This window comes from Triticum aestivum, chromosome 1B (genome assembly GCF_018294505.1).
Source record: "Triticum aestivum cultivar Chinese Spring chromosome 1B, IWGSC CS RefSeq v2.1, whole genome shotgun sequence".
In the NCBI taxonomy this organism is placed as follows: domain Eukaryota; kingdom Viridiplantae; phylum Streptophyta; class Magnoliopsida; order Poales; family Poaceae; genus Triticum; species Triticum aestivum.
This window is the reverse complement of record NC_057795.1, coordinates 191,225,978-191,253,661: the sequence shown is the minus strand read 5'-3', so window position 1 is coordinate 191,253,661 and position 27,684 is coordinate 191,225,978. Positions and strand designations below refer to the sequence as shown.

At 44.6% G+C, this 27,684-nt stretch overlaps 1 pseudogene; it reads left to right on the top strand.

Moving 5' to 3' along the window:
- The first annotated feature begins 706 nt into the window (after positions 1 to 706).
- On the top strand, positions 707 to 27,484 carry LOC123077972 (cation/H(+) antiporter 2-like; annotated as a pseudogene).
- Positions 27,485 to 27,684: the final 200 nt, after the last annotated feature.

The window sequence follows — 27,684 nt, the reverse complement described above, 5'->3', positions numbered from 1 at the left end:
ATTTGGTACAACTTTTATGTTTTTATAAAACTCAGATAAGATGGGACTAAAAATAAAATAGTAAAGGAAAAAATAAATAAAAAGAAAATACTAAACATGATTAAGCAAAAAAACAAAGTAAAAGCCCCCCCCCCCCCCGCTAGGCCTCGGCCCAGCAGGCTATAGGGCCGCCAGGCCGGCCCAGCCGCACCCCACACCCTCCCCCTTATCCACCCCACTGGGGGAAAACCCTAACCACCCACCCCACTCGCCCCACTCCTCTCTCCCCCTCCCCATTCTGGAACGGGATCGGGCACCCGACGCCCGACGCCCCGGCTCATCCCCGCCGTCTCACCGTTCGTCGGCGACCGCCCCGTCCTCATCTCCTCCCCATCATTCCTTCGTCACCGAGCCGCATCCGCTTGTCGTCGCCGTGTGCCACCACCGCCGCCCGAAGGCCCCGCCGCCGCCGACCACCGTTGCCGCTCGGATTGCCCTCCGCCTCGCGTCTCTGACCTCGCCGCTCGCCTATGCCGGACCTCCTCCTCTACGTCGCCGTCATCCTCGTCCTCCTCCCCAAAGGCTCCATCGAGCCTTGCCGACCCTCGCCTCTGCAACGCCGGTGAGGCCACGGCCTCCCTCTCCTCTCCTCTCCCTCTCTGTTGCACGTCACCGTGCCCGCACCCCGTTCGCCCCTGCTCGACCCAGCGCGCGCCCACGCGCTCCTATGCGCCCCCGCGCGCGCGACCTGCGCCAACCAGCCGCAGCCACGGCGCCCGTCTCCCCCTGCTGCCTACACCCGCCGCCGTCTTTGCCCCACGGCACCTTGTCGCATCCGCCCGGGTCGCCCTCGTCGTCCGGGGTCCTCATCCCACTCTCGCTACATCCGCCGTCCACTGTTGCGGCCCCCTCCGCCAACCGCGCCGCCCTGCTCCGACCATCGGAGCCAGGCCGTGCGCCTGCTCCTTCGCCCGCTGCCCCGTGGCGCCTTGTCGGGCTGGCGCTCGTCGCCCGATCCACCCGGTGCCCGTAACCGTGCGCCCTCTAAGGCGCTTGGGCCTATGACATATGGGCCCCGCCCACAGAACGTGTTTAAAAAAAACTAGAATTAAAAGAATTAAAAATAATAATAATAATAATAAATTATTAATTAAGTTAATTAATCCTATTTAATTAATCTAATTAACCTGTTAGTTTATTTAAACAGTAATTAGTTTAACCTAAACCCTAATTAACCTAATAGTGTATGACAGGTGGGTCCCACTGGACCCACACGTCAGTTTGACCAGTCAACACCTCTGTTGACTACTGACGTCATGCTGACATCATAATGATGTCATCAAACACTGTTTTGGATAATGTTGAATTAAATTAATTAAATAAATTCTAAAAATGATTTAAAACTTTAGAAAATCATATAAAATAAACCGTAGCTCATATGAAAATACTTTCTACATGAAAGTTGCTCAGAACGACGAGACGAATCCGGATACGCAGCCCGTTCGTCCGCCACACATCCCTAACCTATCGAACTCGCAACTTTCCCCCTCCGGTTCCTCTGTACGAAAACGCGAAACACCGGGAATACTTTCCCGGATGTTTCCCCCCTTCACCGGTATCACCTCCTACTGCGTTAGGGCACACCTGGCACCGTTACTTGTTATGTCATGCATCATTATGCATCTGCTTGCATTGTATTCATTGTTTCTTCCCCCTCTTCTCTCCGGTAGACTACGAGACCGACGTTGCTGCTGCCCAGTTCGACTATGGAGTTGACGACCCCTCCTTGCCAGAGCAACCAGGCAAGCCCCCCCCCCTTGATCACCAGATATTGCCTATTCTTCTCTATACTGCTTGCATTAGAGTAGTGTAGCATGTTACTATTCGGTTACTCCTATTCTGTTGCATAGCCTTTCATTGTTGCTACAGTCGTTGATACCTTACCCGCAATCCTAAATGCTTAGTATAGGATGCTAGTTTATCATCATTGGCCCTACATTCTTGTCAGTCTGCCTTGCTATACTATTGGGTCATGATCACTTGGGAGGTGATCACGGGTATATACTATACATATATACATACTATACAGATGGTGACTAAAGTCGGGTCAGCTCGTTGAGTACCCGCAAGTGATTCTGATGTGGGGGCTGGAAGGATAGGTGGCTCCATCCCGGTAGAGGTGGGCATGGGTTCCCGACGGCAACCGACTGTTACTTTGTGGAGGAGCGACGGGGCAGGTTGAGACCACCTAGGCGAGAGGTGGGCCTTGCCCTGGTCGGCATCTGCGGTTACTTCATAATAACACGCTTAACGAGATCTTGGTATTTGATCTGAGCCTGGCCACTGGCCTATACGCACTAACCAACTACACGGGAAAGATATGGGCACTCGACATCGTGGTATCAGTCGAAGCCTTCGTGACGTCAGCGACTGAGCGGCGCGTGCCGGGTTGGACTGCGTTAACGCAACTTCCTTTGGAATGGAGGTTGCTAGGTCTGCGTCCGGCCGCCCACGCAACATGCAGGTGTGCAATGGGCGATGGGCCTAGACCCCTACGAGCATAGGATTTGGACTGGCGTGCTGACCTCTCTGTTGTGCCTAGGTGGGGCTGCAACGTGTTGATCTTCCAAGGTCGGGCATGACCCAGGAAAGTGTGTCCGGCCAAATGGGATCGAGCGTTTTGGGAAATGTGATGCACCCTTGCAGGGAAGTTTATCTATTCGAATAGTCGTGTCCCTCGGTAAAAGGACGACCCGGAGTTGTACCTTGACCTTATGACAACTAGAACCGGATACTTAATAAAACACACCCAGACAAGTTCCACAGACAACCCGGTGATCGCTTTTCCACAGGGAGACAAGGGGAGGATCGCCGGGTAGGATTATGCTATGGATGCTACTTGGAGGACTTCAATCTACTCTCTTCTACATGCTGCAAGACGGAGGCTGCCAGAAGCGTAGTCTTCGACAGGATTTGCTATCCCCCTCTTATTCTGGCATTCTGCAGTTCAGTCCACCGATATGGCCCTTTACACATATACCCATGCATATGTAGTGTAGATCCTTGATTGCGAGTAATTTGGATGAGTACTCACGGTTTCTTTTCTCCCTCTTTTCCCCCTTTTCCCTTCTACCTGGTTGTCGCAACCAGATGCTAGAGCCTTGGAGCCAGACGCCACCGTCAACGACGATTCCTACTACACTGGAGGTGCCTACTACTACATGCAGGCCGCTGACGATGGCCAGGAATAGTTTAGGAGGATCCCGGGCAGGAGGCCTTGCCTTTTCGATCGTTGTTGCTTTTGTGCTAGCCTTCTTAAGGCAAACTCGTCTAACTTATGTCTGTACTCAGATATTATTGCTTCCACTGAATCTTGTGTATTCGAGCTTATGTATTCGAGCCCTCGAGGCCCCTGGCTTGTAATATAAAGCTTGTATTATTTTAATTTGTGTCTAGAGTTGTGTTGTGATATCTTCCCATGAGTCCCTGATCTTGATCGTACACATTTGTGTGCATGATTAGTGTACGATTGAATCGGGGGCGTCACATGAGATCACTTGATCATAGGTCATACTCATCGTTTAAGCTCAAAATGGGGTTACCATTTTTCGTTTAAGCATCTTGATGTATTCACATCTTGTCGAGTTGCTTTGACTCATGTCTTGGAGTAAAGCTTCTCTAAGATGGAATAACATACCTTGGGTGGTGGTGTTGATCGTGATCATGTAGTTGAACTTGTGTGGGTTGCTCAAGGTTGATGTAGCTCATCAAGAGTTGGGAGCACCACTTGGCATTTGAGTTCATCTACCTACATGGGTTAGTTTTTGCAAGGAAGAGCACTTGTGTATCCAAAATGACAATTATGAAGCTTAACATAGAATTTGTCAAATGATATGTTTGAATGGTTCCGTGCTTCCTTGTCTTCAACCACCATTGTGTAGAGACTCGGTGATGTAGAGATTGCTCAAGATGTGAGTGAGTTGCAATCTCATAGACTTAGATTCATCCAAGTACCTACATGGGTTAGATAACATGCAAGGTGCAAATATATCCAAGACATAAGATAGTTATCATAAGAGAAATGTCAAGGATTGGTCATAAGCTCATGTCTTGCATGTATCCAATGGAGTTCCTACTCCAAGTTTGAAGCATCAATGATGTTCAATTCACCTCTTAACCTGCAAAACACTTTCTCATCAAGTGGTTTAGTGAATATATCCGCTAATTGCTTTTCGGTGCGAACATGCTTAAGATTAATGTCACCCTTAGCAACATGATCTCGAATGAAATGATGACGAACTTCAATATGCTTAGTTCGAGAGTGTTGCACGGGATTATGAGCAATCTTGATCGCACTCTCATTGTCACAAAGTAATGGAACATGTTTCACATATATCCCATAATTTTTAAGAGTTTGGGTCATCCAAAGTAATTGAGCACAACATGAACCAGCAGCAATGTATTCCGTTTCGGCGGTGGACAAGGATACCGAGTTTTGTTTCTTCGAAGACCAAGACACAAGAGATCTACCAAGAAATTGACAAGTACCCGAAGTGGACTTTCTATCAACCTTGTCACCGGCATAATCTGAGTCGGAGTAGCCAACAAGATCGAAAGAGGCCCTCTTAGGATACCAAATGCCAAAATTTGGTGTATGGATTAAGTATCTCACTATCCTTTTCACGGCCTTAAGATGACATTCTTTAGGAGCAGCTTGATATCGTGCACACATGCACACACTTAGCATGATATCGGGACGTGAAGCACATAGATATAAAAATGAACCAATCATAGAGCGATAAACCTTTTGATCGACCGGTTCACCGTCTTTTGTCAAATCAAGATGTCCACTAGTAGGCATGGGTGTAGTCATACCTTTGCATTCCTACATATTGAACTTCTTGAATAAGTCCTTGGTGTACTTCATTTGAGAGACAAAGGTACCTTCCTTAGTTTGCTTGATTTGCAAACCAAGAAAGAATTTGAGTTCACTCATCATAGACATCTCAAACTTCTCCGACATTAGCCTTCCAAACTTTTCACTAAAATGAGGGTTAGTAGAACCAAATATAATATCATCAACATAGATTTGGCATACAAATAGTTCTCCATTGACCCTTTTAGTAAAAAGAGTAGAATCTATTTTTCCAATTCCAAAGCCTTTTTCAATAAGGAACTTGGTCAAGCATTTATACCACGCTCTAGGAGCTTGTTTAAGACCATAAAGAGCTTTGTGAAGTTTGTAAACATGATCAGGTTTCTTAGGATTAACAAAGTCGGGAGGTTGTTTAACAGAAACTTCCTCCTCTATTTCACCATTTAGAAAAGCACTTTTAATGTCCATTTGGTACAAGGTGATATCATGGTGATTAGCATAGGCAAGTAAGACGCGAATGGACTCAAGTCTAGCAACGGGAGCATAAGTCTCACCATAGTCCATACCTTCGACTTGTGTGTAGCCTTGGGCAACGAGACGTGCCTTGTTGCGAACTACTTGTCCATCTTGATCATGCTTGTTGCAAAACACCCATTTGGTACCGGTGATGTTGTGGTTGTTGTCGGGATTCTCAACCAATGTCCAAACTTGATTTCTCTCAAAGTTGTGTAGCTCTTCATGCATGGCGTTTATCCAATCGGGATCTTCCAATGCTTCTTCAACCTTCATAGGTTCAATGCTAGAGATGAATGAATAGTGTTCACAAAAGTTAGCTAAACGAGTTTTAGAGCGAGTGATTCTCCCGGTTTGGATATCATTGTAGATTTGCTCGACGGGATGGTCTTTAGCAATTCTTGCTAGAACTCGTGAAAGATTTTGCTTGGGTCTTGGTTGAACGTCTTCTTCATCTTGTTCTTCTTCTTGGCCTTCTTCATTGTTCACGTTGTCGTTCGTCTTGGTGCACTTCCTCGTTTTCATCTTGGTGTGTCCCACTTGTGGATGCTTCCGTATCAACTCTTGGTTCACCTTGTTGTGAGGTAGAAGCTTCCACTTGGACGCATGAGGTACTCTCCTTCACCTCCATTGGACGAATCTTGCCAATAGACAAGTTTTGGATTGCTTCCGAGGGGTCTTTGTCTCCTACATCAATTGGCAATTGCTCTACTTGCGATCCGTTAGATTCATCAAACTTCACATCTACCGTTTATTCAACCTTTCGGATGAAATTGTTGTAGACACGGTATGTGTGAGAGTTTGAGCCATAACCAAGTAGGAAACCTTCATGAGACTTAGGAGCAAATTTAGAATGACGATGCTTATAAAGAATGTAGCACTTTGAGCCGAATACTCGAAAGTATCCAACTTGGGGTTTGTTACCAGTGAGAGGCTCGTATGCCGTCTTGCCGAGTAGCTTGTGAAGATACAAGCGATTTGTTGCATGACAAGCTGTCTCAACCGCTTCCGCCCAAAAGTGTTTCAGCGTCTTGTACTCATCAAGCATCGTTCTCGCCATTCCGATGTGCGTCCGGTTCTTCCTCTCAACAACTCCATTTTGTTGAGGTGTGTATGTAGACAAGAACTCATGTGAAATCCCTTCTTCGTCAAGAAAGGTGTCCACATTTGCGTTCTTGAACTCCGTTTCGTTGTCGCTGCGAACCTTCTTGATCTTCACTTCAAATTGATTTTGGGCCTTCCTAGCGAAGTTTTTGAAGATCTTTTGGACCTGCGATTTATCATCGAGAAAGAACACCCACGTAAATCTTGAAAAATCATCAACTATAACTAGACCAAAAGAATTTCTACCGAGACTTTTGTAGGCATTGGGACCAAAAAGATCCATGTGAAGTAGCTCGAGTGGCCTCCTTGTGGCCATGATGTTCCTCACGGGATGCCTCCCTCCAACCTGTTTACCTGCCTGACAAGCGTTGCAGAGTCTATCCTTATCAAATATGACATCATTAACTCCAAGGATATGATTTCCTTTAATAAGCTTGTCAAGGTTTCGCATACCAACATGACCCAATCGTCTATGCCATAACCAACCTTTAGAGGATTTAGCAATAAAGCAAGTTCTAGGTTGAGCCTTTTTAGTGAAATCAACAATGTATGGATCACCTCTATGTACACCGGTAAAGACCATTTTATGATTATCTCTACGAAACACTTGGCAATCTACTTCAGTAAATAGGACATTGAAACCGAAATCAGCAAGTCTAGATACTGAAAGTAAGTTGTAGCCAAGAGATTCAACGAGCATGACATTTTGTATGGAGCTATCATGTGATATGGCCACCTTACCGAGGCCAACCACCTTACCCTTTGAGTTGTCACCGAAAGTGACATACTTTCAAGGACCATCGTTTTCAGCAAGCTCACGAAACATGTCTTTATCTCCGGTCATGTGATCGGTACATCCACTATCAAGAACCCATTCCTTTCCTCCTGCCATATATCCCCTAAGATTTGCCATAAGACCAAAGTGTCTCATTGCATCATCAAGATCGAAGTCACTATCATCATCCTCATCATAGTATCCATTGTCCACATCGTCATGTGGTGGATCAAATCCTAGAGAGGGTGATCTGTTAGAGTGAGTTTGACAATGATCTTGTTTATGAATTTTAATAGCTTCGGAAATAATATCACTAATAATTCCAACATCTCCTTTGGCACGCATAAGGTTTGTAAGCTCAAATAGACAATCACCAAACATAGGATCACTAGTATTCATTTTACTCAAGGAAATAGACTTATGGAGAATTTCATCTAGATTTTTCAAGGAATAATTTGGAAAGCGTTCCTCAAGAAATTTCCATATGGTGTAGGCACACTTAAGAGTAGGCAAACATCCAATCAAGTTTCTAGGCAAGCCTCTAGTGATAAGTTCAACAGTTCTAAGATTGCGAATCATGTCAATAGACTCATCAAGAGTAGGATGCATAGGATCAACATGAGGTGCACAAGGGCTAGCAATGTACTTGTTCAAATGATATTGATTGAAAATCACAAGCATCTCATTTTTCCACTCATGAAAGTACTCTCCATCAAGTATAGGCACTCTATGTCTAAGACTCCCAATAGTAGACTCATCCATCTTCCTCCAATGGTGTTTAAACCAAAGCAATGGAGACCAAAGCTCTGATACCAATTGAAAGGATTGAGAAGAGGTGTCTAGAGGGGGGGATGATTAGACACTAAGTACCAAAAGTTGCAGTTTTTAACTTCTTTAAGTTGGAGTGGAGTTTAGGCACAAGTTTAACACTCACAATACATATCAAGCATGCATGCAAAGAGTATATGAGCAGCAGAAAGTAAAGCATGCAACTTGCAAGAATGTAAAGGGAAGGGATTGGAGGATTCAAACGCAATTGGAGACATGGATGTTTTTGTCGTGGTTCCGACAGGTGGTGCTATCGTACATCCACGTTGATGGAGACTTCAACCCACGAAGGGTAACGGTTGGACGAGTCCACGAAGGGCTCCACCCAGGAAGGGTCCACGAAGAAGCAACCTTGTCTATCCCACCATGGTCGTCTCCCACGAAGGACTTGCCTCACTAGCGGTAGATCTTCACGAAGTAGGCTATCTCCTATCCCTTACAAACTCCTTGGTTCAACTCCACAATCTTGTCGGAGGCTCCCAAGTGACACCTAGCCAATCTAGGAGACACCACTCTCCAAGAAGTAACAAATGGTGTGTTGATGATGAACTCCTTGCTCTTGTGTTTCAAATGATAGTCTCCCCAACACTCAACTCTCTCTCACAGGATTTGGATTTGGTGGAAAGAAGATTTGAGTGGAAAGCAACTTGGGGAAGGCTAGAGATCAAGATTCATATGGTAGGAATGGAATATCTTGGCCTCAACATATGAGTAGGTAGTTCTCTCTCAGAAACAGCAAGTTGGAAGTGTAGGTTTGTTCTAATGGCTCTCTCCATGAATGAAGAGGAGGTGGAGGGGTATATATAGCCTCCACACAAAATCTAACCGTTACACACAACTTGCCAAACTCGGTGGGATCGAATTGGTAAACTCGGTCCGACTGATTTAGCAAATAATGTGACCGTTAGGATTTTTGGTGGGACTGACATGCAACTCGGTAGGACCGATATGGTTAGGGTTAGGGCATAACGTAATCTCGGTGAGACCGATTACACAAACTCGGTGAGACCGATTTTGGTAATAAGCTAACCAGAGAGTTGGTTAGGCAAACTCGGTTTGACCGATTACCCAAACTCGGTAGGACCGATTTTGGTAATAAGTTAACCAAAGAGTTTGCATTGTAATCTCGGTAGTACCGATTACTCAAACTCGGTGAGACCGATTTTGGTAATGAACATACACAGAGAGATTACAATCCCATCTCGGTGAGACCGAGATCCCTATCGGTGAGACCGATTTGCCTAGGGTTTGTGGTAGTGGCTATGACATCTGAACTCGGTGGCGCCGGATAGAAAGAATCGGTAGGGCCGAATTTGACTTTTGGTTTAGGTCATATGTGGATGTGAGAAAGTAACTGAGGGCTTTGGAGCATATCACTAAGCACTTTGAGCAAGAACCTCATTAAGCAACACCTCATCCCCTCTTGATAGTATTGGCTTTTCCTATAGACTCAATGTGATCTTGGATCACTAAAATATAAAATGTAGAGTCTTGATCTTGGAGCTTGAGCCAATCCTTTGTCCTTAGCATCTTGAAGGGGTTACCCATCCTTTAGTCCATTCCACTCCATTGTTGAACTTGTCTGAAACATACTAGGTAAAAGTGTTAGTCCAACAAGAGATATGTTGACATTAATTACCAAAACCACCCAGGGAGCACTTGTGCTTTCAACCTACTATAGACACACATGAGAATCCCAATGATATTTCTATCTCTGATGCTGAAACACGATCAGGTGATGAACATGAACCTAGTGATAATGTTAATGATAATGTTCATGTTGATGATCAACCTAGCAAAAACAATGAAGTAGAGATTGAACCTGCTGTTGATCTTGATAACCCACAATCAAAGAATCAACGTTATGATAAGAGAGATTTTATTTCTAGGAAGCACGGTAGAGAAAGAGAACCATGGGTTCAGAAACCCATGCCCTTTCCTCCTAAACCATCCAAAACAAAGGATGATGAGGATTTTGAGAGCTTTGCTGAAATGATTAGACCTATTTTCTTATGTATGCGCTTAACTGATATGCTTAAAGTAAATCCTTATGCTAAGTATATGAAGGATATCATCACAAGTAAAAGAAAGATACCGGAAGCTGAAATTTCCACCATGCTTGCTAATTACACTTTTAAGGGTGGAATACCAAAGAAACTTGGAGATCCGGGTGTACCAACTATACCATGCTCCATTAAAAGAAATTATGTTAGAACTGCTTTATGTGATCTTGGAGCCGGTGTTAGTGTTATGCCTCTCTCTTTATATCATAGACTCGAATTGAATAAGTTGACACCTACTGAAATATCTTTGCAAATGGCTGATAAATCAACTGCTATACCTGTCGGTATTTGTGAGGATGTGCCTGTTGTGGTTGCAAATGTCACTATCTTAACGGACTTTGTTATTCTTGATATTCCCGAGGACGATAGTATGTCTATTATCCTTGGTAGACCTTTTTTGAACACTGCGGGGGTTGTTATTGATTGCAACAAAGGCAATGTCACTTTTCATGTTAATGGTAATGAGCATACGGTACACTTTCCGAGGAAACAATCTCAAGTTCATAGCATCAATTCGATTGGAAAAGTTCCAACTATCATTATTGGAGGTTTTGAATTTCCTCTCCCTACTGTCAAGAAAAAGTATGATATTCTTATTGTTGGGGACTTTCATATCGCGGTTGAGGTAACTTAGTGTTATTCGAAATTTCTCCGGTTCCGTGTTATTCTGAATGAGTTTGTTAACAAGACTTGATCAACCTTGTTAGTGGATTCATTTTGATGATCATGAGATGGATGAAACTAGAAGGCACAACCTTCTGTACCCTCTTTTTACTTTCTGTTATTTAGAATAAATAAAGCAAAAATAGTATTATCTGTCTGTTTTCTGAATTATTCGTGCATTAAAAAATATCCCGAAAATAAAAGTGCTCCAAATGCCCTGCAAATTTAGTATGATTTTTTATGGAATATTTGAGGATTTTAGGCACTGAAAACACTGCGGGAGGGGCAAGCACCAGGCCACGAGAGTGGAGGGCGCGCCCGCCCCACCTAGGCGCACCCCCCCTGTCTCGTGGGCCCCTGGTGGCCCCCCTCCACTTATGCCAGCACCCACACACTTCATCTTCTACCCAAAAAAATCCCCATCCAGCTCAAGCACGAGTTCTAGCTCATTTTGCTGCGATTTTTGATCTCCTTGCTCAAAGCTCCATTCACAAAACTGCTTTGGGAGATTCTTGCTTGGTATGTGACTCCTCCATTGGTCCAATTAGTTTTTGTTCTAGTGCTTTATTCATTGCAAAAAAATTGCTGCATAGGTGACCATGCTCTTGAGCTTGCATGTTAAATTTATGAGGTCCCAAGCAATTCTAATGCATGATATAGGCTCTAGGCACTTGTAGGAGTAGTTGCTACCAATCTTGTTTAGTTTTATTCACTTTTACTTTGAAGTTACTAAAATTTCAGAATTATTTCAGAAAAATAATTATGTTTAGAAGGATGTACCAAGGTGGTTCCTCGGTGAAGAAAGGGCCCAGGATTGCTATATGTGAGCAAGATGTTGAATTGCCGAGGGACGCGAATGTACAAGCTTGTGAGTGTCCATCCGATGATTTTATGGTCGAAGCAGGCTTTAAGGAGGAATTTGACGCATTTGTGCGTAATGCCGAGTTGGAGGACTTCTTACAAGATAAGTGTCCTCAATACTATCAATTGACTGACTCCTTTGTGCGGAGGTTTAAATATAACTGTGCGCGTAATTCTCCTAGTGTCATATTTGATATTTTTGATACATCTTATACCATGGAGTTAGAGGATTTCACAACTGCTTGCAAACTCCCGCAGTGGGGTAATATTAATGATCCTCGCAAATCTGAATTCAGAGATTTTCTTGCTAGTATTACTATGGGAGAATCTAGGGACATAGCACAAGCTACCATAGGGAGCATTCATTTTCCTGCCATACATTATTTTGCTCTCTTTATTGGTAGATGCATTAACGGTAAAGACGAAGCATGTCACATGTGTGTCCCTGATCTTTGTGTCCTCAAGAGGGCTGTGTTAGGTTATAAAGGTTATAACTTGGGGGCAATAGTTGCACGTAGGTTGCAGAATAATAGTAGAAAGGGAGGTCTATTTGGAGGAATTTATGCAACCCGTGTGGCTAATTATCTTGGTATAGCCCCACGAGAGGGAGATATGTTGTTACCTCCTATTTATTTGGATTATGAAGCTATGGTCAATCATCAATTTCTAAGGAGGAATGAACAATTCCTCCAATATCGACTAATCTATGACAGACGCAACGTCGTCCATGTTACTCTTCCTGCTCCCCACCTTTTTGATTATCAGGCAAAAGGAAGATATGTTGTCACCAGGGAGGAAGCAGCTGAACACGAGGGGAGAGCGGAAGCAGCTCACCAACACGCCGTAGCTCAGGAGGCGGTTGCCGCTGCATCTCAGTACGACCCCAGTTTCACTTATGGATATCAGTCAGGCGGTCCTTGGTACTAGACCAACTTAGGCCAAAAGCCTAAGCTTGGGGGAGTACATTTTTCTCACCGACTTTACATTCATGTTCACACACTAGTCGTCGGTGCTCATACTCTTTCATTGTATTATCCATGCTAGTTTAATTTTCTTTTTCACTTTCTTCTTGTGTGTTTGATAAACCTTAAGAAAAACCAAAAAAAATAGTTAGTTTAATTTTCATGCTTGTAGTAGAATTAAAATGAAAACCCAAAAAGATTTCTCGTTCTTCTTCTTACTTGTTGGGAGCTTTCCCGTGTAAATAGTTTTCTTTTCTTTTCTTTCCTTTGGGGGTCGAGAAGACCATATTGAAGGTGCTTAGTGGCTCTCATATGCATGATTGTTTATTTAACTTAGAGCCCATATTACTTGTCTTCTCTCTTGAGTTGAATGCTTGCATATTCCAGCTTAGTCCAATGCACGTGCACTATTATTATTATACACATCGTTTGGTCGTGCAAGTGAAAGGCAATAATGAAGATATATGATGGACTTATTTGATGAGAAAAGCTGGTATGAACTCGACCTCTCTTGTTTTTGTAAATATGATGAGTTCATCGTTTCTGAGACAACCTATTATGAAGTAAACATATTTGCAATGACATTTAGAGATTATAGTTGCTTGTGCCATGCTTGATTAGCTATGAGTTATAATGGTTTACCTTGCGTGCCAACATGCTATTAGAATGATTCTGATGTGGTATGATGGGATGGTATCCTCCTTTGAATGAATTGAGTGACTCGACTTGGCACATGTTCACGCATGTAGTGTAGTTGAAACAAATCAACATAGCCTTCATGATATTTATGTTCATGGTAGATTATATCCTACTCAGCTTGTACTCGGTGTGAATTAATTTTAATGCATGTTTATGACTGTTGTCGCTCTCTCAGTTGGTCGCTTCCCAGTCTTTTGCTAGCCTTCACCTGTACTAAGCGGGAATACTGCTTGTGCATCCAAACTCCATAAACCCCAAAGTTGTTCCATATGAGTCCACTATACCTTCCTATATGCGGTATTTACCTGTCGTTTCAAGTAATTTGTATGTGCCAAACTCCAAACCTTCAAATGAAATTCTATTTTGTATGCTCGAGCAGCTCATGTTACAACTAGGGCTGCCTATACCTTCCATGCTAGGTGGGTTATTCTCAAGAGGAGTGGACTCCGCTCCTCGTTCACGAGAAGGGGCCGATTACCGGGATGCCCAGTCCCATGATCCAAAAAGATCAAAGCAAATCATTATAATTAAACAAAACTTCAACAGGGCTGTTGTTAGTTGGAGGCACTCGTTGTTTTGAGCAAGTCATGGATTGATGCTTGTTGGTGGTTGGGGGAGTATAAACCTTTACCATTCTGTTTGGGAACTGCCTATAATGCATGTAGTATGGAACATACAGCCATCTCATAGTTGTTGCGTTGACAGTGAAAGTATGTCGCTCAAAATGTTGTTCAACCTATATTTTAAAATCAAGCTCTGGCACCTCTACAAATCCCTGCTTCCCTCTGCGAAGGGCCTATCTATTTACTTTTATGTTGAGTCATCACCCTTCTTATTAAAAAGCACCCGTTGGAGAGCACACTGTCATTTGCATTCATTACTATTGGTTTATATTGGGTATGACTTGACTGGATCTCTTTTACCATGAATTACAATGTTTAGTCAGTCCTTGATCTTTAAAGGTGCTCTGCATTTATGTTTTGCGGTCTTAGAAAGGGCTAGCGAGATACCATTTTGTTATAACATGTTATTATTGTTTTGAGAAAGTGTTGTCATCCGAGTTTTACTATTATGGCTCGCTAGCTGATTATGCTATTGATATGAGTAATTGTGAGACCTAAGTGTTATTGTGAGTATGGTTAGTTCATAGTATTTGCTGAAACCTAAATGATGGCTTTTCATGTTTACAACAACAAGAGCAAACAGAGTTTGTAAAAGTTTTTCTTTATCACTTTCAGTTTATCAACTGAATTGCTTGAGGACAAGCAAAGGTTTAAGCTTGGGCGAGTTGATACGTCTCCAACGTATCTACTTTTCCAAACACTTTTGCCCTTGTTTTGGACTCTAACTTGCATAATTTGAATGAAACTAACTCGGACTGACATTGTTTTCAGCAGAACTGCCATGATGTTGTTTTATGTGTAGAAAAGAAAAGTTCTCGGAATGTCCTAAAAATCCACGGAGCAACTTTTTGGAAAATATAAAAAATATTAGGGAAAGAATTAAGACCAGGGGGGCCCACACCCTATCCACGAGACAGGGGGGCGCGCCCCTCCCCCTAGGCGCACCCCCCTATCTCGTGGGCCCCCTGGACCTCCACCGACCTCAACTCCAACTCCATATATTCATGTTCGGGGAGAAAAAAATCAGAGAGAAAGTTTCATCGCGTTTTACGACATGGGGCCGCCGCCAAGCCCTAATCTCTCTTGGGAGGGCTGATCTGGAGTCTGTTCGGGGCTCCGGAGAGGGGGATTCGTCGCCGTCGTCATCATCAACCATCCTCCATCACCAATTTCATGATGCTCACCGCCGTGCGTGAGTAATTCCATCGTAGGCTTGCTGGACGGTGATGGGTTGGATGAGATTTACCATGTAATCAAGTTAGTTTTGTTACGGTTTGATCCCTAGTATCCACTATGTTCTGAGATTGATGTTGCTATGTTCTGAGATTGATGTTGCTATGACTTTGATATGCTTAATGCTTGTCACTAGGTCCCGAGTGCCATGATTTCAGATTTGAACCTATTATGTTTTCATGAATATATGTGTGTTCTTGATCCTACCTTGCAAGTCTATAGTCACCTAGTATGTGTTATGATCCGACAACCCCGAAGTGACAATAATCGGGATACTTCTCGGTGATGATCGTAGTTTGAGGAGTTCATGTATTCACTATGTGCTAATGCTTTGTTCCGGTTCTCTATTAAAAGGAGGTCTTAATATCCCTTAGTTTCCGCTAGGACCCCGCTGCCACGTGAGGGTAGGACAAAAGATGTCATGCAAGTTCTTTTCCATAAGCATGTATGACTATTTACGGAATACATGCCTACATTACATTGATGAACTAGAGCTAGTTCTGTGTCACCCTATGTTATAGCTATTACATGAGGAATCGCATCTGGCATAATTATCCATCACTGATCCATTGCCTACGAGCTTTTCACATATTGTTCTTCGCTTATTTACTTTACCGTTGCTACTGTTACAATCACTACAAAAACCCAAAAACTATTACCTTTACTTTGGCTACTGTTACCTTTATTATCATACTATTTTGCTACTAAATGCTTTGCTGCAGATACTAAGTTATCCAGGTGTGGTTGAATTGACAACTCAACTCCTAATACTCAAGAATATTCTTTGGCTCCCATTGTGTCGAATCAATAAATTTGGATTGAATACTTTACCCTCAAAAGTTGTTGCGATCCCCTACACTTGTGGGTTATCAAGCCTCCGCCGCCCCGCATCCCCCTAGGCGTGCGCCCGCTCGGGCTGGCGCCCGACACTCGGCTCTGCCCCAGCGCCCAATTGGCCCCATGGGCCAATGACAAGTGGGGCCCCGCCCCTAGAACGTTAAAAAAAGAGAATTAAGAAAAGTTATAAATAAGAATATTAATAATTAAATTAATTAATTAATTAATTTAATTAACTCTAATTAATTAACCTAATCACTTATTTAAATTAACTAATCCTGTTAGTTAGCCTTAGTCTATGACAGGTGGGTCCCATTGGACCCACAGGCCAGGTTTGACTCTGGTCAGCTGGGTTTGACCAGCTAATGTCATGGTGATGTCATGCTGACATCCCCTTTCACTGTTCTGGATAATGCTCAAATTAAATAATTAAATAAATTCTAAAAATGCTTAAAAACTTTGAAAATTAATAGAAATTAATCCGTAGCTCGGATGAAAAAACTTTGTACATGAAAGTTGCTCAGAACGACGAGACAAATCCGAATACGCAACCCGTTCGTCCGCCACACATCCCTAGCATAGCGAACACGCAACTTTCCTCCTCCGGTTCGCCTGTCCAAAAACGCGAAACACTGGGGATACTTTCCTGGATATTTCCCCCTTTCGCCGGTATCACCTACTACCGCGTTAGGGCACACCTAGCACCGTCATTGTCATGTCATGCATCGTCATGCTTATGTTTGCATTATATTTATTGTTTCTTCCCCCTCTTCTCTTCGGTAGACTACGAGACCGACGCTGCTGCTGCCCAGTTCGACTACGGAGTTGACGACCCCTCCTTCTTGCCAGAGCAACTAGGGAAGCCCCCCCTTGATCACCAGATATCGCCTATTCTTCTCTCTACTGCTTGAATTAGAGTAGTGTAGCATGTTACTGTTCGGTTACTCCTATTCTGTTGCATAGCCTGTCATTGTTGCTACAGTCATTGATACCTTACCCACAATCCTAAATGCTTAGTATAGGATGCTAGTTTATCATCATTGGCCCTACATTCTTGTCAGTCTGCCTTGCTATACTATCGGGCCGTGATCACTCGGGAAGGTGATCACGGGTATATACCATACATATATACATACTATACAGATGGTGACTAAAGTCGGGTCGGCTTGTAGAGTACTCGCAAGTGATTCCGATGTGGGGGGTGGAAGGACAGGTGGCTCCATCTCGGTAGAGGTGGGCCTGGGTTCCCGACTGTTACTTTGTGGCGGAGCGACAGGGCAGGTTGAGACCACCTAGGTGAGAGGTGGGCCTAGCCCTGGTCGGCGTTCGCGGTTACTTCATAATAACACGCTTAACGAGATCTTGGAATTTGATCTGAGTCTGGCCACTAGCCTATACGCACTAACCAACTACACGGGAACAGTTATGGGCACTCGACGTTGTAGTATCAGCCGAAGCCTTCGTGACGTCAATGACTGAGCGGCGCGCGCCGGATTGGACCATAAGCCTGCTCTTGTATTAAGGGGGCTAGGTCTGCTTCCGGCCGACCATGCAACGTGTAGGTGTGCAATGGGCGATGGGCCCAGACCCCTGCGCGCATAGGATTTAGACCGGCGTGCTGACCTCTCTGTTGTGCCTAGGTGGGGCTGCGACGTGTTGATCTTCTAAGGTCGGGCATGACCCAGGAAAGTGTGTCTGGCCAAATGGGATCGAGCGTGTTGAGTTATGTGGTGCACCCCTGCACGGAAGTTTATCTATTCGAATAGTCGTGTCCCTCGGTAAAAGGACGATCCAGAGTTGTACCTTGACCTTATGACAACTAGAACTAGATACTTAATAAAACTTGCCCAAACAAGTTCCAGAGACAACCCGGTGATCGCTTTCCCACAGGGCGGGAGGATCGCCGGATAGGATTATGTTATGCGATGCTACTTGGAGGACTTCAATCTACTCTCTTCTACATGCTGCAAGACAGAGGTTGCCAGAAGCGTAGTCTTCGATAGGACTAGCTATCCCCCTCTCATTCTAGCATTATGCAGTTCATTCCACCGATATTGCCTCTTTACACATATACCCATGCATATGTAGTGTAGATCCTTGCTTGCGAGTACTTTGGATGAGTACTCACGGTTGCTTTGCTCCCCCTTTTTCCCCTTTTCCTTTCTTACTGGTTGTCGCAACCAGATGTTGGAGCCCATGAGCCAGACGCCACCGTCGACGATGACTCCTACTACACCGAAGGTGCCTACTACTACGTGCAGGCCGTTGACAATGACCAGGAGTAGTTTAGGAGGATCCCAGGCAGGAGGCCTGCGCCTCTTTCGATCTGTATCCCAGTTTGTGCTAGCCATCTTATGGCAACTTGTTTAACTTATGTCTGTACTCAGATATTGTTGCTTCCGCTGACTCATTTATGTCGAGCACTTGTATTCGAGCCCTCGAGGCCCCTGGCTTGTAATATGATGCTTGTATGACTTATTTTACTTTTAGAGTTGTGTTGTGATATCTTCTCGTGAGTCCCTGATCTTGATCGTACACGTTTGCGTGCATGATTAGTGTACAATTGAATCGGGGGCGTCACACTTAAGATGACACTCTTTGGGGGTTGCTTGATATCGTGCACACATGCACACACTTAGCATGATATCGGAATGGGAGGCACATAGGTATAACAATGAACCAATCATAGAGCGGTAAACCTTTTGGTCAACCGGTTCGCCATCCTTTATCAAGTCAAGATGTCCACTAGTAGGCATGGGGGTATTCATACCTTTGCATTCTTACATATTGAACTTCTTGAGTAAGTCCTTGGTATACTTTGTTTGAGAGATAAAGGTTCCCTCCTTAGTTTGCTTGATTTGCAAACCAAGAAAGAACTTGAGTTCACTCATCATAGACATCTCAAACTTCTCCGACATAAGCTTCCCAAACTTCTCACTAAAATGAGGGTTAGTTGATCCAAATATTGTATCATCAACATAAATTTGGCACACAAATAATTCTCCATTAACCCTTTTGGTAAAGAGTGTAGAATCAATTTTACCAATTTCAAACCCTTTATCAAGAAGAGACTTAGTCAAGCATTTATACCAAGCTCTAGGAGCTTGCTTAAGACCATAAAGAGCTTTGTGAAGTTTGTAAACATGATTGGGTTTCTTAGGATTAACAAAGCCGGGAGGTTGTTTAACATGAACTTCCTCCTCAATTTCACCATTAAGAAAAGCACTTTTGATGTCCATTTGATATAAGGTAATATCATGATGATTGGCATAGGCAAGTAAGATGCGAATGGACTCAAGTCTAGCAACGAGGGCATAAGTCTCACCATAGTCCATACCTTCGACTTGAGTGTAGCCTTGAGCAACAAGAAGAGCCTTGTTGCGTACAACTTGTCCATCTTCATCTTGCTTGTTCTGAAATACCCATTTGGTTCCAATGACATTGTGCTTCTCATTGGGCTTCTCAACCAACGTCCATACTTGGTTCCTCTCAAAGTTGTGTAGCTCTTCGTGCATGGCATTTATCCAATCCGGATCTTCCAATGCTTCTTCAACCTTCATAGGTTCAATGCTAGAAATGAATGAGTAATGTTCACAAAAGTTAGCTAAACGAGTTTTAGAGCGGGTAATTCTCTCGGTTTGAATGTCATCAAAGATTTGTTCGACGAGATGATCTCTTGAGAATCTTGCTCGAACTCGTGATAGCTTTTGTTTGGGTCAGGGTGGAACATCCTCTTCATTGTCCTGTTCTTCTTCTTGTCTTTCTTCATTATTGTTGGCATGATTGTTCTCCCCTGGAGGTGGAGAAGGAGGTCGTCGAGGTTCAACTTGTTGTACATCCTCGTCCTCATCGTCTTGACGTGTCCCACTCGTGGATGCCTCCAAGTCAACTCGTGGTTCACCTTGGCGTGAGGTTGAGGCTTCCACTTGGACAAACGAGGTACTCTCCTTCACCTCCGTTGGGCGAATCTTGCCAATAGACAAGTCTTGGATTGCTTCCGAAGGATCTTTGTCACCTACATCAATTGGCAGTTGCTCTACTTGCGAGCCGTTAGATTAATCAAACTTCACATCTACCATCTCTTCAACCTTTCGGGTGAAATTGTTGTAGACACAGTAAGTGTGAGAGTTTGAGCCATAACCGAGTAGGAAACCTTCATGAGACTTAGGAGCAAATTTTGAATGATGATGTTTGTCAAGAATGTAACACTTTGAGCCGAATACCTGAAAGTATCCAACTTGGGGTTTGTTACGGGTGAGGAGCTCGTATGCCGTCTTGCCGAGTAGCTTGTGAAGATATAGACGATTCATTGCATGACAAGCTGTCTCAACCACTTCTGCCCAAAAGTGTTTTGGCGTCTTGTACTCATCAAGCATCGTTCTCGCCATTTCGATGAGCGCCCGGTTCTTCCTCTCAACAACTCCATTTTGTTGAGGTGTGTACGTACCCGAGAACTCATGTGAGATCCCTTCTTCGTCAAGAAAGGTGTCCACATTTGCGTCCTTGAACTCCGTTCCGTTGTCACTGCGAACCTTTTTGATCTTCACTTCAAATTGGTTTTGGGCCTTCCTAGCGAAGCTTTTGAAGATCTTTTGAACTTGCGATTTATCATTGAGAAAGAACACCCACGTAAATCTTGAAAAATCATCAACGATGACTAGTCCAAACGAGTTACCACCGAGACTTTTGTAAGCGTTGGGACCGAAGAGATCCATGTGAAGTAGCTCGAGCGGTCTTCTCGTGGTCATGATGTTCTTCACGGAGTGGCTTCCTCCAACCTGTTTTCCTGCTTGGCAAGCGCTGTAAAGTCTATCCTTATCAATATGACATCTTTAACACCAAGGATATGATCACCTTTAATAAGCTTGTCAAGGTTTCGCATGCCCACATGACCTAACCGTCTATGCCACAACCAGCCTTTGGAAGATTTAGCAATTAAGCAAGTTCTAGGTTGAGCCTTTTTAGTGAAATCAACAATGTATAGATCACCTCTACGTATGCTGGTAAAGACCATTTTATGATTATCTCTTCGAAACACTTGGCAATCTACTTTAGTAAATAGGACATTGAAACCAAAGTCAGCTAGTCTAGATACAGAAAGTATATTATAGCCAAGAGATTCAACGAGCATAACATTTTCTATGGAGCTGTCATGTGAGATGGCCACCTTACCAAGGCCAACCACCTTACCCTTTGAGTTATCACCAAAAGTTTCGAGGGCCGTCATTTTCAGTAAGCTCACGAAACATATCTTTATCTCCGGTCATGTGATCGATACATCCACTATCAAGGACCCATTCCTTTTCTCCAACCATGTAGCTGCGAAGGTTTGCCATAAGACCAAAGTGTCTCATAGACTCTTCAAGATCAAAGTCATTATCATCATCCTCATCATAGTATCCATGTTCAACATCATCTTGCAAATGACCATTTCCTAGAGAGAGTGATTCATTAGATATATGATTTTGTCAATGTTCATCTTTATGAATTCTAATAGTTTCGGAAATAATATTGCTAATGATTCCAACATCTCCTTTGGCACGCATAAGATTGGTAACCTCAAATAAACAATCTCCAAACTTAGGATCATTGGGATTTATCTTATTCAAAGCAATAGACTTGTGAAAATCTCATCTAAGTTTTTCAAGGAATAGTCTGGAAATCGTTCCTCAAGAAATCTTCATACAGTATAAGCACAATCAAGAGTAGGCAAGTGACCAATCAAATTTCTAGGCAATCCTCTAGTGATAAGATTGATAGTTCTAAGACTGCGAATCATGTCAAGAGACTCATCATGGGTGGGATGCAAGGGATCAACAAGGGGTTCACAAGGAGTAGTAATGTACTTGTTCAAGTGATATTCATGAAAAATTCTAAGCATCCCATTTTTCCACTCACTAAAGAACTCTCCATCAAGCATAGGCACTCTATGTCTAAGACTCCCCAACGTAGACTCATCCATCTTCATCCAATGGTGATTAAACCAAAGCAATGGAGACCAACACTCTAATATCAATTGAAAGAATCGAGAAGACGTGTCTAGAGGGGGGTGATTAGACCCTCAACAAACAAAGTTGACAATTTTTAAGTTTTTCAAGTTGAGGTGGTAGATTAACACAACTTCAAGCATACACAATACAATTCAAGCAAGCATGCAAAGAGTATATGAGTAGCGGAAAGTAAAGCATGCAACTTGCAAGAAAGTAGAGGGATTGGATTGGGGTGTGCAAACGCAATTGGAGACACGGAGATTTTTGGCGTGGTTCCGATAGGTGGTGCTATCGTACATCCATATTGATGGAGACTTCAATCCACGGAGGGTAACGGTTGCACGAGTCCACGGAGGGCTCCACCCACGAAGGGTCCACGAAGAAGCAATCTTGTCTATCCCATCATGACCATCGCCCACGAAAGACTTGCCTCACTAGGGTAGATCTTCACAAAGTAGGCGATCTCCTTGCCCTTACAAACTCCTTGGTTCAACTCCACAATCTTGACGGAGGCTCCCAAGTGACACCTAACCAATCTAGGAGACACCACTCTCCAAAAGGTAATAGATGGTGTGTTGTTGATGAACTCCTTGCTCTTGTGCTTCAATTGATAGTCTCCCTAACACTTAACTCTCTCTCACAGATTTGGCTATGGTGGAAAGATGATTTGAGTGGAAAGCAACTTGGGGAAGGCTAGAGATCAAGATTCATATGGTAGGATTGGAATATTTTGGCCTCAACACATGAGTAGGTGGTTCGCTCTCAGAAAATGAGTAGTGGAAGTGTAGGTTTGTTCTGATGGCTCTCTCTACGAATAAAGAGTGGATGGAGGGGGTATATATATCCTCCACATAAATCTAGCCGTTACACACCGATTCCTAAACTCGGTGGGACCGAATCGACAAACTCGGTCAAACCGATTTAGTTCAAAATGTGAACGTTAGGATTTTCGGTGGGACCGATATAGTCATCTCAGTGGGACCAATGTGCAGGGGTTAGGGTAAAATCTCAACTCGGTTTGACCGATTACTCAAACTCGGTGAGACCGATTTGGGTAATAAGTAAATAGAGGATTGGTCAAGCAAACTCGGCGGTACCGACTGCACCAACTCGGTTAGACAGAAAATGTTGCGCCAGATCACACAGAGATTGCAAGCCCATCTCGGTGAGATCGAGATCCCATCGGTGAGACCGAAGTGACTAGGGTTTGGCAATGGCTGAATATGATGAAACTCGGTGGCGCCGGATAGACAAAGTCGATGGGGCCGAGTTTGACATTTAGGATTAGGAAATATGTGGATGTGAGAAAATGGCTGAGGGTTTTGGAGCATATGACCAAGCACGTTGAGCAAGCAAGCCATTAAGCAACACCTCATCCTCTTTTAATAGTATTGGCTTTCCTATGGACTCAATGTGATCTTGGATCACTAAAATAGAAAATGTAGAGTCTTGAGCTTTTGTCAATATTTATCCTTAGCATCTTGAAGGGGTTCCACATCCTCTTGTCCATGTCCATGCCACTCCAATGTTGAACTTATCGAAATGTACTAGGTCAAAATATTAGTCCAACAAGAGATATGTTGTCATAAATTACCAAAATCACCCAGGAAGTACTTATGCTTTCAGATCGCAACTGCATGTCCCCCAACATAGTTGCAACTGGACCTTTGTTTTGCCGGAGGGAGCGGCGGGAGAGGGGTTGGGCCAGTTGCATGTCCGACACTAGTTGCATGTCCGACACTAGTTGCGCGTCCTCCCATGTGCAACCATACATGTTGTAGTCTACATGCAATTGCAAGTGACACCATCCGAGCAAAACTAGGGTGTGTGCGGAGTGGGCAGTTGGTTGCTTGGGCAAACCGATATGATGGGTTTATTTTCAACTTTTTCCTTTTCTGCTTTCTATTTTTTTTGGATTTTGTGTTTTTCCCTTTCCTTATTAGTGATGTCTATGATTTCTATTTAAATAATGCCACTCGACTTGTACACCCATGGACCGCACAGTCGCCTGTACTGGCCATGCCCATCCATGTACAACTTAATATATTTATATTTTTATAAGATAGTGCCATTGGTTATGCACGTGCCAGCCGCATGTCAATCGCCCACGCGCAATTGCATGCTCGTCATTTCTATGTAACCTTTTTTCTCAAAATATTGTCATCTGATCGCTCACACGTTGATCACGCGCAATTGCACGTCCGTCATCCGTGTGTAACTTATTATTTTATTTAAAATATATATTATTTTCCTACGGATCACCTAAAACTAGTGATATACACTAACAAAGAAGTAGATGGTCCCAGACTAGGCATATGCAACATTAGTTGTTCCAAATTACATTTTTGTTGATCAGAGGGTGACCTTCAGTTTTCTACTACCTGCTTCACCTTTTTTAGCAGTTTTTACGACGTGCACCAGGAAGCTCATTTTTAGTTCAACCAGAGATGTTCTCTAATTTATTTTTCTATTTTCTTGAGTCAAAATTGTGCTCAAGTAATACAAACACACTATTTTTTATGCATTATGTTATGTTTCATGGAGACACACTCCACGCCTGGCAGCGTTGACACAGACATTGATATATTTGTCAGGCCAAATACAAAAAAAAGTAACCAACCAAGTAGGAGACTAGACAGCCCATCACACTTAAGAAAACGGCAATGATAAATCCTAAACGTTCGGATTTTAAGCATGGCAACCTGAACGTTTTTTATGGCAACTTTAGTTTACGTGAGGTTGGCAAACATTGCAATTTTTTGACAAAAAACAAACTGGGACAAAGTTGTCATATCTTAACAACTAAAGTTGCCACCTCGTGTCAACTAAAATTGCCATGTAAAAACGTTCGGGATGAAATGCTTAAAATCCAAACGTTCGGATTTTATCGGGGTCCTAAAAAATAGGCACCGCAAAAGAAGACAGCCCAGCACAAGACAAGCTTTGCAAGGACAAAACAAAAGGAAAGCAGCCCACTTAAGAAAAGCGTCGTACACACAGCCCACATGAACGAAGAGGAAAATCAATCGATCGGGACAGGCCTATACATACGATGCTGATGTCAGTTGACTGAGACTTGAGTCCTAGCTAAACCCTTTTTTGTTATTATTTTACTGTCCACCCGAGGTCACTTGAGCTTGATTTGGAATAAAACTTTCGCGTTCACTCGCTAGCGCCCACTTGTAGACAACCATTGATCGTCCATTGAGGATGCAAGATGGAACTAACTACGGATTGGCTGCCCATAATTGGTCTATATATGTTTAGAATTTGTCTTGTGGGGCTACGCATAAGACCTTTCCCAATGCATTGGTACTAAAGTGAGGTGCTAAATGTACTAAAATGCTTAGCAACTAATGTCCCCAATGTATCAGTGCATAGATTTTGTAGCTAAGCCTCCTCTATTTAACTGTTTACTAATAAAATCTCTTCATGTATTAATTGATAGTCTTTTTACCTAGGTCCACGTGCTTAGCATTGATTTTTATTGGGGTCACCATAATAATCTCTCTCCTCCTTAATTACTTTGCCACATCATTTTTCTGCCTATGTGACACCCTTAGCACATGTACATCATGAAGCACTGGAAAGGACCTAAGCTCTGGTAGAAAGCCAAACAAATGCTTGTGGGGAGAGGCTCTTGTTAATTGATTTAGTTGTAAAGTTGATCATTTTCCTCTTCCTGTCGCTCAACGTCTGGATCGCCATTGGTTTGGTGGTGTGGCTGGTCAGGCTGCTCAACAGGGCCAAGAAGGGGCTGCAATACGTCAGTATGTCCGTGCTATGCGTGATGCTCCTCTTCATGGTCAACACCGCGCAGCGCCTCTACCTATTCGGCTACATCGCCTCCATGACCGCGTTCCTCATCGGTCTCGCCACGCCGCGAGAAGGCCCTACGGCGCGCAGCCTCATCGATCACCTCACGTACCCCGTACACCAGATTATCATGCCCCTCTGCTTTGGGGTCACCGGTGCCAAGCTCGACTTCACCAAGATCGGCCGCTTCACCGCCAACCAGCTCATTATCGTCGTCGCCTTCACCACACTGCTCGGAACCACCGGGAGGGTGGCCGGCACGGTGGCAGCGGGGCGGATGATCGGCATCCCTGCGCGGGAGACGCTCGTGCTCCGCTTACTGCTCAACGTCAAAGGCTACGTGGACATCCTCGCGATCAACCTTGGCGACAAGGCCGGGATTTGGGGCGACGAGGCGCAGAGTGTGCTTCTCTTGTCCTCCACCATCGTCCGCCAGCGTCCGCCGCCATCGTCCGCCAGCAGCGCCGCGCCTTCCAGTACCGCTCGCACTGCCTCCAGGATCTCAAGTTGGACCAGGAGCTTCGGATCCTCTTGTGCGTCCACGGCGCCGGGAGCGTCCATGCCATGCTCACGCTGGCCGAGATCTCCAAGGGCAACACGCCGGTGGCCATATACCTCCTTCACCTCATCGAGCTCATGACCGCGCGCAAGTACGCCATCACACATTTCTACCACCCCAAGGGCGGCGCTGATGACGACAATGGCCGGTGGAGCCACACCCGGGAGATCCACGAGGTGGTCGCGGCGGTCGACCACTTAACGAATGATACCATTGTCGCCGTGCGTCAGATGACGGCCATCTCCAGCCTCGTCTCCATGGACGCCGACGTATGCAATGGCGTCGAGGACACGCGCGCGTCCCTGGTCATCGTGCCGTTCCACAAGGAGCAGCGCTACGACAGGCGGATGGTGTGCCGCCGCAAGGGCCGGCGGGAGCTCAACCAGAGAATCCTGCAGAGAGCGCCATGCACCGTGGGGGTCCTCGTCGAGCGCCATCTCGGTACCATTACCGTAGCGGAGAGGCAGTCGACGGCCGAGGGCAATCAGAGCGAGGCGGTAGACCCCGAAGCCGAAGGCTCAGCCCCAGCACACAACGTGGTGGCTCTGTTCCTCGGCGGACCAGACGACCGGGAAGCTGTGGCGTACGCGGCGCGGCTGGCGGCCCACCCGTCGGTGAGCGTGACGGTGTCGAGGTTCCTTCCAGAAGGAGCGAGCATGGACGCCACCACCGAGGTGCGATCGATGATGTCGACGTCCACCGACGACTCGGGTGGCGATGATGAGCACATCACGGTGATGGTGGTGGGCGAGGCGGACGAGGAAGGCATGGCGGACGAGGAGTTCATGGCGGACTTTTACGCCAGGTTCGTGAAGCCTGGGCATGTGTCTTGCACGGAGAGATACGTGAGAAACGGGGTGGGGATGGTGGAATCGCTGTGGTCCATGGTTGGGATGTACTCGTTGTTCATCGTGGGCAAGGGCGGTGGCGGCGGCGCGGCGGCGGCGCAGATGAGGAAAGGCATGGGAGGCTTAAACGAGGAATGCCCGGAGCTGGGGCCTATCGGAGACTTCCTGTCGTCGGACGGCTTGCTCGGCTATGGCGCCTCCGTGCTAGTGCTCCGGCGCCACAACGTGCAAAAGAGGACGAGAGGAACCCAATGATCGTCACGCTAGCGGTGTCCAACCAGGAACAACGTCATGACATTAGAATCAGAGAATGGAATATACGGCAATGCTAGTACTGTAGAGTAAATCGTATTTCCTCCGTCCCATAATATAAGATATTTTTAATATTACACTAGTGTCAAAAAACGTCTTACATTATGAGACAGAGGGAGTATATTGTATGGTTAACGTTTTGC